Source organism: Rissa tridactyla, chromosome W (assembly GCF_028500815.1).
Source record: "Rissa tridactyla isolate bRisTri1 chromosome W, bRisTri1.patW.cur.20221130, whole genome shotgun sequence".
NCBI classification, from domain to species: domain Eukaryota; kingdom Metazoa; phylum Chordata; class Aves; order Charadriiformes; family Laridae; genus Rissa; species Rissa tridactyla.
Genome location: NC_071496.1, coordinates 28999213 through 29013906, shown reverse-complemented (window position 1 = coordinate 29013906; position 14694 = coordinate 28999213). Strand labels below are relative to the sequence as shown.

Genomic DNA, 14694 nt, shown 5'->3' with positions numbered 1-14694 from the left:
CTCGGGATGCCCTGAGCCACCTCCAACATAAGCCTACCAGGAAGGCAGCACGCCTGAGAAGCGCACCTCCACAAGACTCAGCTGACACTCAACCAGGTGCCAGAAACCCCACTGCCAGCATGTAAACAGGCTCACTGCACATGCTCTGATCCCATGAAGGGATGCTGTGGGGCCCTGAGCTCCCAGCTAGCCACTCCCAGTGTGCCACTGCTCACCTGCAGGGCTCAGTAGTGCCAGAGGTGCAATGCCCAGCTACCCTCTCACAGGCCAGCATGCCACTCCGTCTCTTATTTCCAGGGTGATGACTAAATGTGCTGTTTTCAAAGGGTGGGGAGAGACTATTAAATATTTAAGTGCTGACATTTTCAAACCATAACAAAAGATAAGCCATGAACAAGGCCTTTGCTGTAGGGTTCTCCCAAATTAGGTTGGGGGCATGGGTCTGTAGAGGGTACAGAGCCAATATTTATTTATATTTCAGCTTCCATTTTGACAACCTCTAGAGTGCATGGCCTGCAAACAGGAGTACTCAATGTACTCTGTACTTGAGTGATATGTATCTTTAAGCCCTCTGGATCCCAGTATTCCCATGCCAATACCCTTTGGCTCCAACACTATCAGACACAGACAGACTTGCTGTGATCACATTCATTTCATATAACAGTCAGCCTGTTGGACAGCACAGTATGGAAGAGTGGTTATTTACAAAGTTCCAGGCTGAAAAAAACCCGTTCCTACCATTGCTGTGGTTGCAGGGTGAGGCAATTATGAAAACGGTCCTCTTTGTATGACAGATCTATCATTAAAACTAAGAAGCCATGCTTTGAAATAATAGCAAAATAGACATTAAATGAGACCACAAGTTACAAACATTTTTGATTCTTGTCAAACTCTGGTCTACTACAAAATTAAGTTATATTATGGTAAGATACACACACACACAGAACTTTTTTGCCAGCTGTTCAAATGCTGAGCAGCTTCCCTAGAGTCAATAGGAATATACACTTTATTTTAATTTCCTTCTCAGCACTGGCTTTTTAAATAAAGTGCAAAATACAGTTAGCACAAGAGACAGGCCTCAATGAAAATGCATCTTTTCCTCATAGATGCAAATTAACTGGCTTACTTCACCTTTACTAATATTCATAACAAAACAAATATCAAGGTTGAATCACTGTCCTGGAGTGTTACCTAAATACACGATATGTGATATACATCTCTGTCCTGGTTCCGACAGGGATAGGGTTAATTCTCCCCAGGCTCCGGCAGGAACACAGGTATTCCATGCCATGTGAGCCATGCCCACCCTGAGCTGCTGGGGGAGGGGGCAGGAAGTCACGCTGGGAGCGGGCGTCCCTTGTCTGGTCGGTGAGCAGCGGGGAGCGGTGGTTCTGTAATCGTGTTTGTATATTCCTCTGTCCATGTTATTGTTGTTGTTTTTCTTGTTCCCTTTGCTGTTCTGTTAAACTGCCTTTGTCTCAACCCAAGAGTCTTGCCTTTTTCTTCTGATTCTTCCCGTGTTGGGAAGGCCCGAGCGAGCGGCACGTGGTTCTTCGTTGCCATCTGAGGCTAAACCATGACAATCTCAACCATAATTTAAGCAGAGGGTGCAGATATCATGGCACACATCAGGCCTGAAATGTGCTGCCATTGTGCAATATCATATGAATTGCTCTGCTTTCCTTCAGTTTTTCTAATTATTCATATCTCAGCTTCTCAACTCACAGGAAATAAGTAAGTAAACAGTCCCTAATACTAACAGAGGTCTTAAATTACAGCTAAAGATCATAGAATCACAGAATGGTAGGGGTTGGAAGGGACCTCTGGAGATCATCTAGTCCAACCCCCCTGCCAGAGCAGGGTCACCTAGAGCAGGTTGCACAGGAATGCGTCCAAGTGGGTTTTGAACGTCTCCAGAGACAGAGACTCCACCACCTCTCTGGGAAGCCTGTTCCAGTGCTCTGCCACCCTCAAAGTAAAGAAGTTCCTCCTCATGTTTAGGTGGAACTTCCTATGATCAAGTTTGTCCCCGTTACCTCTTGTCCTGTCCCCGGGCACCACTGAAAAGAGCCTGGCCCCATCCTCCTGACACCCACCCTTTCAGTATTTATAAGCATTGATAAGATTCCTCCCTCAGCCGTCTTTTTTCCAGACTGAAAAGACCCAAGTCCCTCAGCCTTTCTTCATAAGAGAGGTGTTCCAGTCCCCTAACCATCTTGGTAGCCCTTTGCTGCACCCTCTCCAGCAGTTCCCTGTCCTTCTTGAACTGGGGAGCCCAGAACTGGACACAGTACTCCAGATGCAGCCTCACCAGGGCAGAGTAGAGGGGGAGGATGACCTCCCTCCGCCTGCTGGCCACACTCTTCTTGATGCAGCCCAGGACGCCATTGACCGCCTTGGCCACAAGGGCACATTGCTGGCTCATGGTCATCCTGGTGTCCACCAGGGCTCCCAGGTCTCTTTCCACAGAGCTGCTCTCCAGCAGGTCAGCCCCCAACCTGTACTGGTGCAGGGGGTTATTCCTCCCCAGGTGCAGCACCCTACACTTGCCCTTGTTGAATTTCATAAGGTTCCTCTTTGCCCAGATCTCCAGCCTGTCCAGGTCTCTCTGTATGGCGGCACAGCCTTCTGGTGTGTCAGCCACCCCTCCCAGCTTTGTGTCATCAGTGATCTTGCTGAGGGTGCCCTCTATCCCTTCATCCAGGTCATTGATGAATATATTGAAGAGGACTGGACCCAGTACTGACCCCTGGGGAACACCGCTTGTCACTGACCTCCAACTAGACTCTGTGCCCCAACTAGACTAGATGCAGGGATTATTTTTTAAATGAAAGCCATTCAAAACTCTTTGGTTGATTACAGTTTTACAAATGTTTCCCTATGGTTGCATTAGAAAAGTGTGGCAAGTTGACAGACTGTAATTATATTTGGTTGTTGTGAGGGAATACAATTATGGTCAGACCAGTCCATTTGAGTGGGAGGAGATGGAGATTGTGAACAATTCTGAAGATTTCTTTTCTACTAGCGACGCAGGACTCCTTCCCACCCGAGTCCACTGTGACCTGTACTTTAAAAAATGCTTACTAATAAATGAACCATTATTTTTTCCAGCATTAGAACTTGCCTTTCATCAGCTGTTCTCATCAGGGCAGAGACTGAAACCATGAGGTCCTGTTTTGTTCCTGTTCATGTTCAGCCAAAACTGTCATTCAGTTCTGCCTCTTTGGGTAATTCTCTTTCCCTCTACTTCCCCAGTAGCATTTGTCATGGGCGGAGTGATTAACTTGTAAGAGAGAAGTGGTGAAATGTTTATTAACATAAAACAGCGATTTAATGAAGTTAGTAGTGAATGCGACAGTGTTTTACGAGATTTGATGCCAGGGTACACTTGATTATTTACTGCATAGAGGACAGGGTCAGACAAGCTGTCAGGGAGACCCTCCCATTGAGTCCCGAGGTTCAGAAAGGACCCCCTTGCTTTCTAAACTCCTTCTCAGAGAGGAGTCTAGGTGCGGCTGGATCCGATCCTAGTCCCAGACTTGGTCACCGGTTTATGTCTAAAGGATTATATATGCACAATCAATCCTTTATATCACTTAGCTAAGATTTCAAAGTTTAGCATGCTCTCAGTCACTTACCAAGAATCTGTTGCAGCAAGGAATCTCTCAACCTCGAGGAGAAGAACCTTAAGCGAGCGTCCCCACTCAAGGGGAGATCCTGTCGTGCAGCCCGCTGCTGTGCAGGAGAGCTCAAAGGGCTCTTGGGCTGTCCGCTATTTATGGAGTAAGATAATTGACCTATAGTCATATTCGCATGGGAGCAAGATACCTAGGTCCCCACTCCAGACAGTGTTTTGGCTGTGTTGCCAGCCATCTCCCAAAGTTCAAGTGCAACTCCCGCTGATGGCCATGGCTTGAGCAGGAGCTGGAGAACGGGGAAAGGGGGAAAAGGGGAAAGCACGCTGCCACAGCACTACAAGGTGGTCTGCCTTCCTTTACTAGAGAGAGGAGTTTAGCTCCATATGACAAGTGTCATAATTTTAAAATGCTCATAAACCCCATTAACTTTCGTAGGCAGAGAGCATGGCTAAAATCCTGGCCTACTGGAGTCAGCAGCAAAACTCCAGTAGAGGCAGGTTTTCATTTCGTTCTCTTTAATATCAACATCAAAGACATGGTGATAAACATACTCAACCACTTAAATTTTGTCTGGGTCCTCTCCATTTTGAACACAGAATGGCATTGATGTTTATCTTAGTGGTAAAGAGACTTTTTTGTCAAGATTCTGGAGGACTTCACAAACAATGTAGAGGAAAAATAAATAGGAATCATGAAATACTTCTGTACAGTACACTTACAGCTGCTACTAAATGCTCTTATATAAACCAAGCATTTAAATAAACAGCCTTTCCCATACCAAACTGTCAAATGCAAAACATAGCAAGCCACAGAAGTGATCTGTACAGAATGTTTGCAACTTGTAACACTCTATACATCCCCGTTAACTTTCTGAGCTGAACAGAGTTACTAAATAAATAAAAAATAACAGCAAATGTGTCTAAATGGGCATAGATTAAATAGAAGAAAAATGTAAGTAAATCAAACACATGTGATGTGATGGAAATATGAGCTAAGGAAAAAAAATCCATTTAGCACACTCAGGGCCAAGCTATAATGACACTGTCATCAGTGGCAGGAGATTTAGATTAGATATTAGGAAGAAATTCTTTGCTGTGAGCGTGGTGAGACACTGGAACAGGTTGTACAGAGAAGTTACGGATGCCCCATCCCTGGAAGTGTTCAAGGCCAGGCTGGATGGGGCTTTGTATAACCTGATCTAGTGGAAGTTGTCCCTGCCCATGGCAGTGGGGGTTGGAACTAGATGATCTTTAAGGTCCCTTCCAACTCTAACCATTCTATGATTCTATTATTCCAGCAGTGGATACACTCAAAAATTCAAGTCAAAATCTACTTCCAATTAATATCAGGATACAGCAAATTATCTCTGTTAAAGTCGAAGGGATAATCCTGGATTTACACTGAAGAAACAAAGCAGAATTTGGCCAAGGAGGTGGCATAACTGAATTACCAAAGACATGGTCTCATAACATTTTATCACAAGCAAAGATACACAAATGTACAAAGGGACGTTATATAGCTTCCTCCTTTTGGCTCTAAATGGTTGCCTTTGAGCTGCCTCACTGAGTTGGATGTGATGATTGATTTCAGCCACAGACAGCAAGACATTCAATGGTATAATCTAAATAGATTAGTGTGCTTAATTAAAAAGTGAAATGTGGTGACAGTGTAAAAGTGCTTTTTCCTTGGTCACAAAAAAATAGGTCTAAACATTTTACCGCCACATAGAATAAAAGAATCATAGAATGGGTTGAGTTGGAAGGGACCTTTAAAGATCATCTAGTCCAAACCCCCTGCCATGAGCAGGGACATCTTTCACTAGATCAGGCCGCTCAAAGCCCTGTCCAAACTGACCTTGAACACCTCCAGGGATGGGGCAGCCACAGATTCTCTGGGCAACCTGTTCCAGTGTCTCACCACTCACATCGTAAAAAATTTCTCCCTTATGTCCAATCTAAACCTATCCTCTTTCAGTTTAAAACCATTGCCCCTTGTCCTGTCTCTGCAGGCCCTAGTAAAAAGTCTCTCTTCAGCTTTCTTATAAGCCCCCTTTAAGTATTGAAAGGCTTCAATATGGTCTCCCTGGAGCCTTCTCTTATCCAGGCTAAACAACCCAACTGTCTCAACCTGTCTTCATAGGAGAGGTGTTCCATCCCTCCGACCATTTTTGTGACCCTCCTCTGGACTCACTCAAGCAGGTCCATGTCCTTCTTGTACTGGGGACCCCAGAACTGGATGCAATATACCAGGTAGGGTCTCACAAGAGTAGAGTAGAGGGGGAGAATCACCTCTCGTGACCTGCTGGCCACACTTCTTTTGATGCAGCCCAGGATACAATTGGCTTTCTGTGCTGTGAGTGCACATTGCCAGATCATGTCCAATTTTCCATCCACCAGTATCCCCAAGTCCTTCTCCGCAGGACTGCTCTCATTCATCCCCCAGTCTGCTTTGGTGTTGGGGATTGCCCCGACCCAGATGCAGGACCTTGTACTTGGCCTGGTTGAACTTCATGAGGTTTGCATGGGCCCACCCCTCAAGCCTGTCAGGGTCCCACTGGATGGCATCCCTTCCCTCAAGCATATCGACTGCTCCACACAGATTGGTGGTGTTGTCAAACTTGCTGAGCATGCATGCAAATCCCACTGTCGATGTAATTGATGAAGATATTAAATAGTATTGGTCCTAGTATGGACCCTTGAGGGACACCACTTGTTACTAGTTTCCACTTGGACATTGATCCGTTAACCGTAACTCTTTGGACGTGGCCATCCAGCCAATTCCTTATCCATTTAACAGTCCATCTATCAAGCCCATATCTCTCCAATTTAGTGGCCAGAATGTTGTGGGGGACCGTAGCAAATGCCTTACAGAAGTCCAGGTAGTTGACATCCATAGATGTTCCCTATGTGACCATTAAACCATCTAAGCTGACCTATTGCACAACATGGAGCATAGTATTGAGTGAAATGGTTTGAATTTGACAGGAGAATACCTCCAGAAAGGGGTTGTGCCAGTCTTGATTTGAAAGTCTGTGCTATTTTTTTCTCCAGCTTGTCTGGCTTTCACTTCCCTCATTGGCTTTTAGGAGACTTTCTCTACTAGTTTAAACACCCCTTTTATGTCTTCTATTTTTTCACTGTGAAGGAATCAGCATACTTCTTGGCCTTCTTGGTAAGGCAAAGAGATGGAAGCCCCTCCCTGGAAGGTATTTTCTCCAGTTTGTCAGTCATTTTTATGGCTCTTCTCTCAGAAAATTTGCAATATTCTTTAGAAAATTGTTGTTTCCAGTTGTTTTTTTCCAACTGCAAACCGCATTCTTGTATCATTCTCCACAAGGCTGTAACACAAACATAAAATCAGTCCCCTACTTCTCTGCACGTCCAAAGATCACACTAGTCCTTTTAAGGCTAGGTTTCCTAAAGAGCATGAAAATTATGCAATTGTGTGTGTGTCTCATCTTAACACCTCACTCAATTACAATATCACAAGTGCTAGAAGTTTCAGATGTTTTCCCATATACCTTATGAACGTAGCAGAGCAGAGGAGAGATCTCTGTCCTTATGGATTGGCTGCAGCAGGGACTCAATACTTGATGAACAGTAAGAGCCACAGGAAACGGGCTCCATCAGCACTGCTCACTGAACTACTAACACTAGAGATGTTTAATGGGTGACTTGAAGAAGGCGCTTCCATGGGCAGTGGTCTTCCTGGAAGAAGAACTGTAGACACCTATGAGAAGAAAACCTGTATTGATTTCCTAGTTGTCAAGAGCTACATCTGATGATAAATCTGATAAATTTGTATTGTTATAGCTAAACCTTTCAGATGCTTTGTTTACAACTTAAATCCTGCCAGGATCTATATTTTAAACCCCAAAGTTTTTGTTGCCTTGACTGAGAATTAGGCTTCCCTCTGTGATATAGCACTGCAACTTATGGGAGGATGCCCAGATCACAGTCCTTCTCCCCCATAGTGGTGGGAGCACCACAGCTCTTGCCTGCTGTAAATTAATTTTGCTGTAACTAGATTGGCACCTCTCTGGATGAAACTTAGTATTTGCTGTCTTTTAGATTTTATATTTGTTTTCTGGTGAGGGGTATTATCTCACCCTTTTGATACAGTAATTTATTTATTTTATTTGGTTGAGATACTTTCAGTTTTTGGCTACAGATAGGCATATTGCCATGCTCTGTTAGATTCTTAAAATCAAAGAGGAACTACTTAATAATAAATTAGAATAACAATGCTTTCATTGTTTAAATGCATGAGCATTATGAGCTAAATTCACCTTTCAGGAAAACAAGAATACTGAAGTTGACATTTTTTTTCAGGAATGAATTTGACCTTACATAAGAATACTAAGGTATGCAAAGCACTCGAGCCTTAGTAACTTGAAATTGGTTTTGATTTCAGTGATAAGTATGTATTAAATGTAGCTTTGATCTATTATTTGCTGAAACAACTGGGATATATCAGAATAATGGAAAGCTAAATTTGGCTCGTTATGTTCAAAATAAATGGCAGATATTATTCAGTCTGTATTTTCTCTCTTTTCTGCTTTCAGCCCACTACCAGCTTTCCGACACAGTTTGGTAAATCAACTCTAAGCAGAAAACTGTGCTGAATTTTTAACCATCCTTTGCCTTTGCAATTTATTTGTAAATGTGAATATCAATGTGCTGCTTTGAAAAGATTACTGTTTGTAGAACTTCAAGGCTATTGCACGTGAGTTGCTATAGAAAATGCTTGCTAATGTTATTTTACTGTGGTCCCTCTTCCATGTTTAAGTTAACTGGAGACACTGCTCTCACCAGCACCCTTCTCCTAGCTCAGAGCAGGAAATCCTTTCCCTCAGCATGATACTAATCTTTTGTGATCTTCTGTGCTGCAGAAACAGAAGCACTCAGCAAAGGATGTGGAAGTACTGTGTCATCTATATCCTAGGATAGACACTTGCAGGGGCTAATAAACATACTGGCTTCAAAGTATTAACTCTTTTCTGCCTTTGTTTTCAGAAATGGGCATAGTCTGAAAAGCATCCTAGGATCCCAGTTTGAGAAGCAGGACTTGTAAGAAACTTCATATATACTTCAGGGACTGAGGTATAGTCAAACTGTAGCTTGATAGTGGGAACACCAGGACGTTCCCAGATCATTTCCCTTGCAAAAAATGTGACATATTTTCTCTTCTCCCCTCTTGGATTTGCATGTATTTTCATATAATACTGTCAGAACTAGCAGAGAATATGATCAATCTCCTTCCATTCAGTTGACAGTGTTATCTTTCAGCTGACATTAGGGATGAAGATAAAACAGAGACATTTAATGCCACCTTTGCTTCTGTCTTTAAGACCAATGATAGGCCCTGGGACCTCTAGAGCCCTGGGTTGGAGGACTGTGACTGGGGTTATGGATAAGCTCCCAGTTGACTTTGAACTTGTATGGGATTTGCCGCTGCAATTGAATGCACGTAAGTCTATGAGGCCGAATGGGATTCATCCCAGGGTACTGAAAGAGTTGGCTGATGTTATTGTGAGATCTCTCTCATTTATTTATCAATGGTCTTGGGACTCTTGTGAGGTCCCAGTTGACTGGAAGCTAGCAAATATTATTCCAATTTTCAGGAAGGGCAAGAAAGAAGACCCTGGTAATTATAGGCCTGTCAGTCTCACTTTGGTGCCTGGTAAAATTATGTACAACATTATTCTGGGAATTATTGAAAAACACCTGAAAGACAATGTAGTCATTGGTCAAAGCCAACATGGGTTCATGAAGAGAAAGTCATACCTTGCTAACTTAATATCCTTTTATGACAAGCTTACCCACCTAGGGGATGAAGGGAAGGCAGTGGGTGTGGGTTTTTTGGATTTTAGCGAAGCTTTTGATACGATCTCTCACAGTATCCTTCTGGACAAAATGTCTAGCATACAGCTAGATATGTACACAACACAATGGGTGAACAGTTGGCTGAAGGGTGGGGCTCAAAGAGTTGTACTAAATGGGGTAACATATGGTTGGCGGCCAGTAATTACTGGTGTTCCCCAGGGCTCAATTTTAGGGCCAGTTCTCTTCAATGTTTTGATCTATGACCTGAATACAGGAGTTGAGTGCACACTAAGTTTACCAATGATACTAAATTAGGAGGAGCCGTTGATTCCCTTGAGGGTAGGGAGGCCTTACAGAGAGATCTTGATAGATTAGAGTGCTGGGCAACCACCAATCGTATGAAATTTAACAAGGACAAATGCCGGATTCTGGATCTTGGATGCTGTGATACTGAACGTGCGTATAGACTGGGGGGGACAAGAAGCTGGAGTGCAGCCCTGCAGAAAGGGATCTGGGGGTTTTGATTGATGGTAACCAAAAACTGACCAACAGGGGTATTCCATCCCATCTGCCCCATGCTCAGTATAAAAGCTGAGGGATCAAAGGGTCAGCCCTCTTTCTTCAATGGTCAACGTCCAAGGAGAGCCCTGTCTGTTCATCTGCCTTTGATCCCGAGCTGTGTGTTTCTGACTCCAGCTGTGGAATCCAGTTCCCATCCGTCGCTGAGTCAAGTGACGTCATCCTAGGAGCTTGATACTGTTTTGTATATACCCTATCTATTTGATTATTTCCTTTTTATTTTATTATTAATATTTCATTAAAGTAGTTTAATTTCTTCTAAACTCGTAAATCTCTTTATCTCTTCTCCTCCTCCTCTCTGTGTGAGAGAGGTGGGGGAGAGCATCTGTCGCCAGCCATTGGCCAATTTGGCCAAAACCACGACAAACATGGTAGCAGAGTCAAAGACAGCAGGTTCCTATAAAGCTGTATGCCCCTCTGTTTCTGTGATCTTTTATATTGTTTCTTTGAAACATTATCTAATTTTGCCCCTTTCAGTTCAGACAGTTCCAATGCGATGTAAAATTAGGCATACAAATTAAAGTGACTATACCACTGGAATTTTTAGGATTCCTGAGGTGGAGAAGCTTATATAATGACAGTACCTGCACATCTTTCACTTTTTGAGTCTGTTGGACAATGTCAAATAAGTTGGACAAGGGAGCAATAGTGTTAACAACATACAGCCCCTTGCAACAGGTGTGCACCAAATAAAGCCCAGGGCCACTTGCCCCTTAGCAGATCAGAGGCAACACTATGCTATCTGTGTCTCCACGGTTGCAGAGCACCAGGCACCAGCCATCTAGTTAGCATATAGCCTGTCTGTCCAGCTAGCAAGCCAAACACAGGTAAGCAGGGGACATAAAGCAGTAGCAGAGGGATCCTCAGTTCCACTGCAGACAATAGAAAACCAGGTCTGCTGCTCAGCAAAGTTCCCTTCAGACATCTGTTTAAATAGGGGCTTTGTAAATTTTCACTGACGTATAAAACCCCTTCCACAAGTAAATAAAACTTTATTTTAGCAAAGAAGAACAAACACAGATGTCAACTATATATGTTATGTCAGCAGCTAATGAATAACAAAGACCCATACTACTTTAGGGTAATGACAGCTTCCTACAGGATCCAGCGTGTTAATGAACTGTCAGAGCTCCAGTAATAACAGTGAAAACACAACCAAACAACAACCAAATAGGACCTTTTAAAGCTGTAGCCCATGACGAGGCTAAGGATAAAGTTCAGTCTCTGCCATTAGGCTTTCAGGACCTAAAAGCATCTTGGTTTTGAGTTGATAATTACAGTATGCTGAGCTAAGCAGCTGTCACTAAGGAACAGGAGTTGCCCAAACAAAGCAAAATGCATAGAAGTTTACTGGCTGATTTATCACATCATAATTAACTCAGTTACAGCCTTTTGAGACATGGAACTGAAAGACAGAAAGAGAGAGAAAAAAGAAGGAAAGGGAAGAAGAGTCAAAGAACTTTGATCATTTTGTCACAGTCAGTTTCCAAGAAAGAGGAAAACACTAGGAGAGAGTGTTTTCCTCTTTCTCACAGCCCACTGTTTTTGGAGAACTGGCTGTTGAGCAGATACCTAAGAGACGTATTTGTCAAAGCACACAGATGCTGTATTTACAGAGATGTAAACCCTCCATGAATGGCAGCACACATGCATACTAGAGCAAACAAGAAGAATGTCAGAAAAGGCTGAATTAACTTCATTCAGGATCTGACATACTGTGTCAGTATAATGAACATGACAAGCAAGTGTGTTACACTCATAAGCAGGCTGAGTTGGCAGCTCCAAACAATTAGTACCTGGTTAATTTTATGGTGATAACTAGTACAAATGTATTCTATTCTATAAAGCCTTAATAGATATTACCATAAATGATAGACATCTTTCTCCCCTGTGCTCTTTATTCACAGAAATTACTTACAATTCATGGGAGGAAGTGAGCAGGCTGCACAGCATCAGAGAAGATGGAGAAGGGAGACAGGATTTTCTTTGAGATAGAGCAGCTTGAAGAGCCTCACACCCCATTTGCGGCAGAGACGCAGGCAGTGTCCACCCCTAGTAGAATGGTAAGTACAACCTCTGGAGAAGGGGAAGGATGGTAGCTGGTGACTTCTGACACCAAGAGGAAGGCTCCTGCCCCACCTAAGGGCTTACAATTGCAAAATAGCAAGTTTGCAGATGACACCAAGCTGAGTGCTGTGGTTGACAGGCCAGAGGGACAGGATGTCATCCAGAGGGACCTGGACGAGCTAGACAGGTGGGCCCATGCAAATCTCATGAAGTTCAACCAGGCCAAGTGCAAGGTCCTACGCTTGGGTCGGGACAATCCTCATTATCAATACAGGCTGGGGGATGATGTGATACAGAGCAGCCCTGTGGAAAAGGACTTGGGGGTACTGGTGGATGAAAAGCTGGACATGAGCCAACAATGTGCACTTGCAGCCCAGAAGGCCAATTGCATCCTGGGCTGCATCAAAAGAACAGTGGCCAGCAGGTCGAGGGAGGTGATTCTGCCCCTCTACTCTGCTCTGGTGAGACCCCACGTGGAGTACTGCGTCCAGCTCTGGAGTCCTCAGCACAAGAAGGACATGGACCTGTTGGAACAGGTCCAGTGGAGGGCCACGAAGATGATCAGAGGGCTGGAGCACCTATGCTATGAGGACAGGCTGAGAGAGTTGGGGTTGTTCAGCCTGGAGAAGAGAAGGCTCCGAGGAGACCTTATAGCAGCCTTCCAGTACCTGAAGGGGGCCTACAAGAAAGCTGGGGAGGGGCTGTTTGCAAGCCCATGTAGCGATAGGACGAGGGGCAATGGTTTTAAACTAGAGCAGAGTAGGTTTAGATGAGACATTAGGAAGAAGTTTTTTACGATGAGGGTGGTGAGGCACTGGAACAGGTTGCCCAGAGAGGTGGTGGAGGCCCCATCCCTGGAGACATTCAAGGCCAGGCTTGATGAGGCTCTGAGCAATCTGATCTAGTTGAAGATGTCCCTGTTTACTGCAGGGGGGTTGGACTAGATGACCTTTAAAGGTCCCTTCCAACCCAACACATTCTATGATTCTATGATTCTATGAATAGGCTCAGTGCCCTCAAAGTTGAAGAGGACCCACATGTACCTACAAGCAAAGAACCTGGTCCACCTAACTCTAAACCATGCAAGACCACAAGAAAGAAACTGCTGCAGGAGACAGAGGCACCCATCTGCTGACCTGACCTATCAACTAAAGAGGTCTGATGCCTGCTGGGGCTCAGGATCTAGGATATTGTGGAGGGATATTGTAAGTTTGTCTAGCCCTCTGACTGCTGCCCCCTGCTTTTCTTCCATGTGGGCGCAAATGATACTGCCAGGGGAGACCTGGATAGGATCAAAAGTGACTACAGACCTCTGGGGGCGGTAGTCAAGGGCATGGGGGCCTTGGTGTTGTTCTCCTCAATCCTGCCAGTGAGAGGAAAGGGTGTGAGGAGAAGGGCACTAATAGAACAAGTCAATAATTAGCTGTAGAAGTGGTGTTGGTGACAGGGTCTTAGGTTCTGCAACCATGGGACCCTGTTTGCAGATCAGTGTCTGCTTGGGAGAGATGGCAGGGCAAAGCTATTTTTTCCAATAGGATGACTGACCTCACAAGGAGGGCTTTAAACTATGAATAATGGGGAAGGAAGAGGGTGACCAGCAGTCCTGTGAGGCAGCGATGGACAGGGTTAATGAGGAAAGGGCATGGGGTGGTGTGATGGGAAGGGATCACAAAGACAGCAAAATGAGGCTTGGGTGGGGTCACCTCCAGCACTTGCATGTAAGTGAGAAAGTGCCTACAAGGCACTGTTATGCAGAAATCCCCTAAACCCTCTGCAGGAACTCAACATGATGGGGTGCATCTCTGAAGTGCCTGTATACTAATGCACTCAGGATGGGGACAGAGATCTGTGTGCAGTTGCAGGGCTACAATCTTGTTGGGATCACAGAGATGTGGTTGGTTAGCTTCCATGACTGAAGTGTTCCAATGGAGGGATACAGGCTCTTTTGGAAGGACAGGCTGGGAAGACAAGGAGGGGGAGTTGCCTTATATGTGAGAGCACCTGGAATGCATGGAGTTTTGCCTGGGGATGGAAGAGGAGCCAACTGAGAGATTATGGACTAGGATTAAAGAGATGACCGGTAAAGGTGACATTATAGTCGGTGTCTGTTATAGGCTGCCTGACCAGGAAAAACAAGTGGATGAGGCCCTCTATAGCCTACTAGAAGCAGATCCCGGTCTTCATGGGGAAGTTCAACCACCATGATGTCTGCTGGGGGGTCAACACAGCAGGGCATAAGCAATCCAGGAGGTTCTTGGAGTCTATCAATGACAGCTTCCTCCTCCAAGTGACAGACGAGCCAATGAGGAGAGGTGCTCTGCAGGACCTCATACTCACCAACAAAGAGGAGCTTGTTGAGGATGTGAAGGTCAAAGGCAGTCTTGGCTGCAGGGACCATGAGATGGTGTAGTTGAGGATCCTGATGGCAGGGAGGAGAGTAAAAAGCAGGCTCGCAACCCCGGACTTTGGATTCTTCAAAGTTCTTCTTGGAAGAGTACCACAGGACAAGGCCCTGGAGGGAAGAGGGGCCCAAGAAAGCTGGTTAATATTCAAGGATCACCTCCTCCAAGCTCAGGAGCGATGCA

The 14694-nt window shown here is 44.7% G+C and overlaps 1 protein-coding gene across 3 annotated transcripts in view; it reads right to left on the bottom strand.

The window, feature by feature from the left end:
• LOC128901988 (BDNF/NT-3 growth factors receptor-like) overlaps positions 1–14694 on the bottom strand; it is a 199379-nt gene that overhangs the window by 54629 nt on the left and 130056 nt on the right. The gene's annotated exons all lie outside the window — the stretch shown is intronic.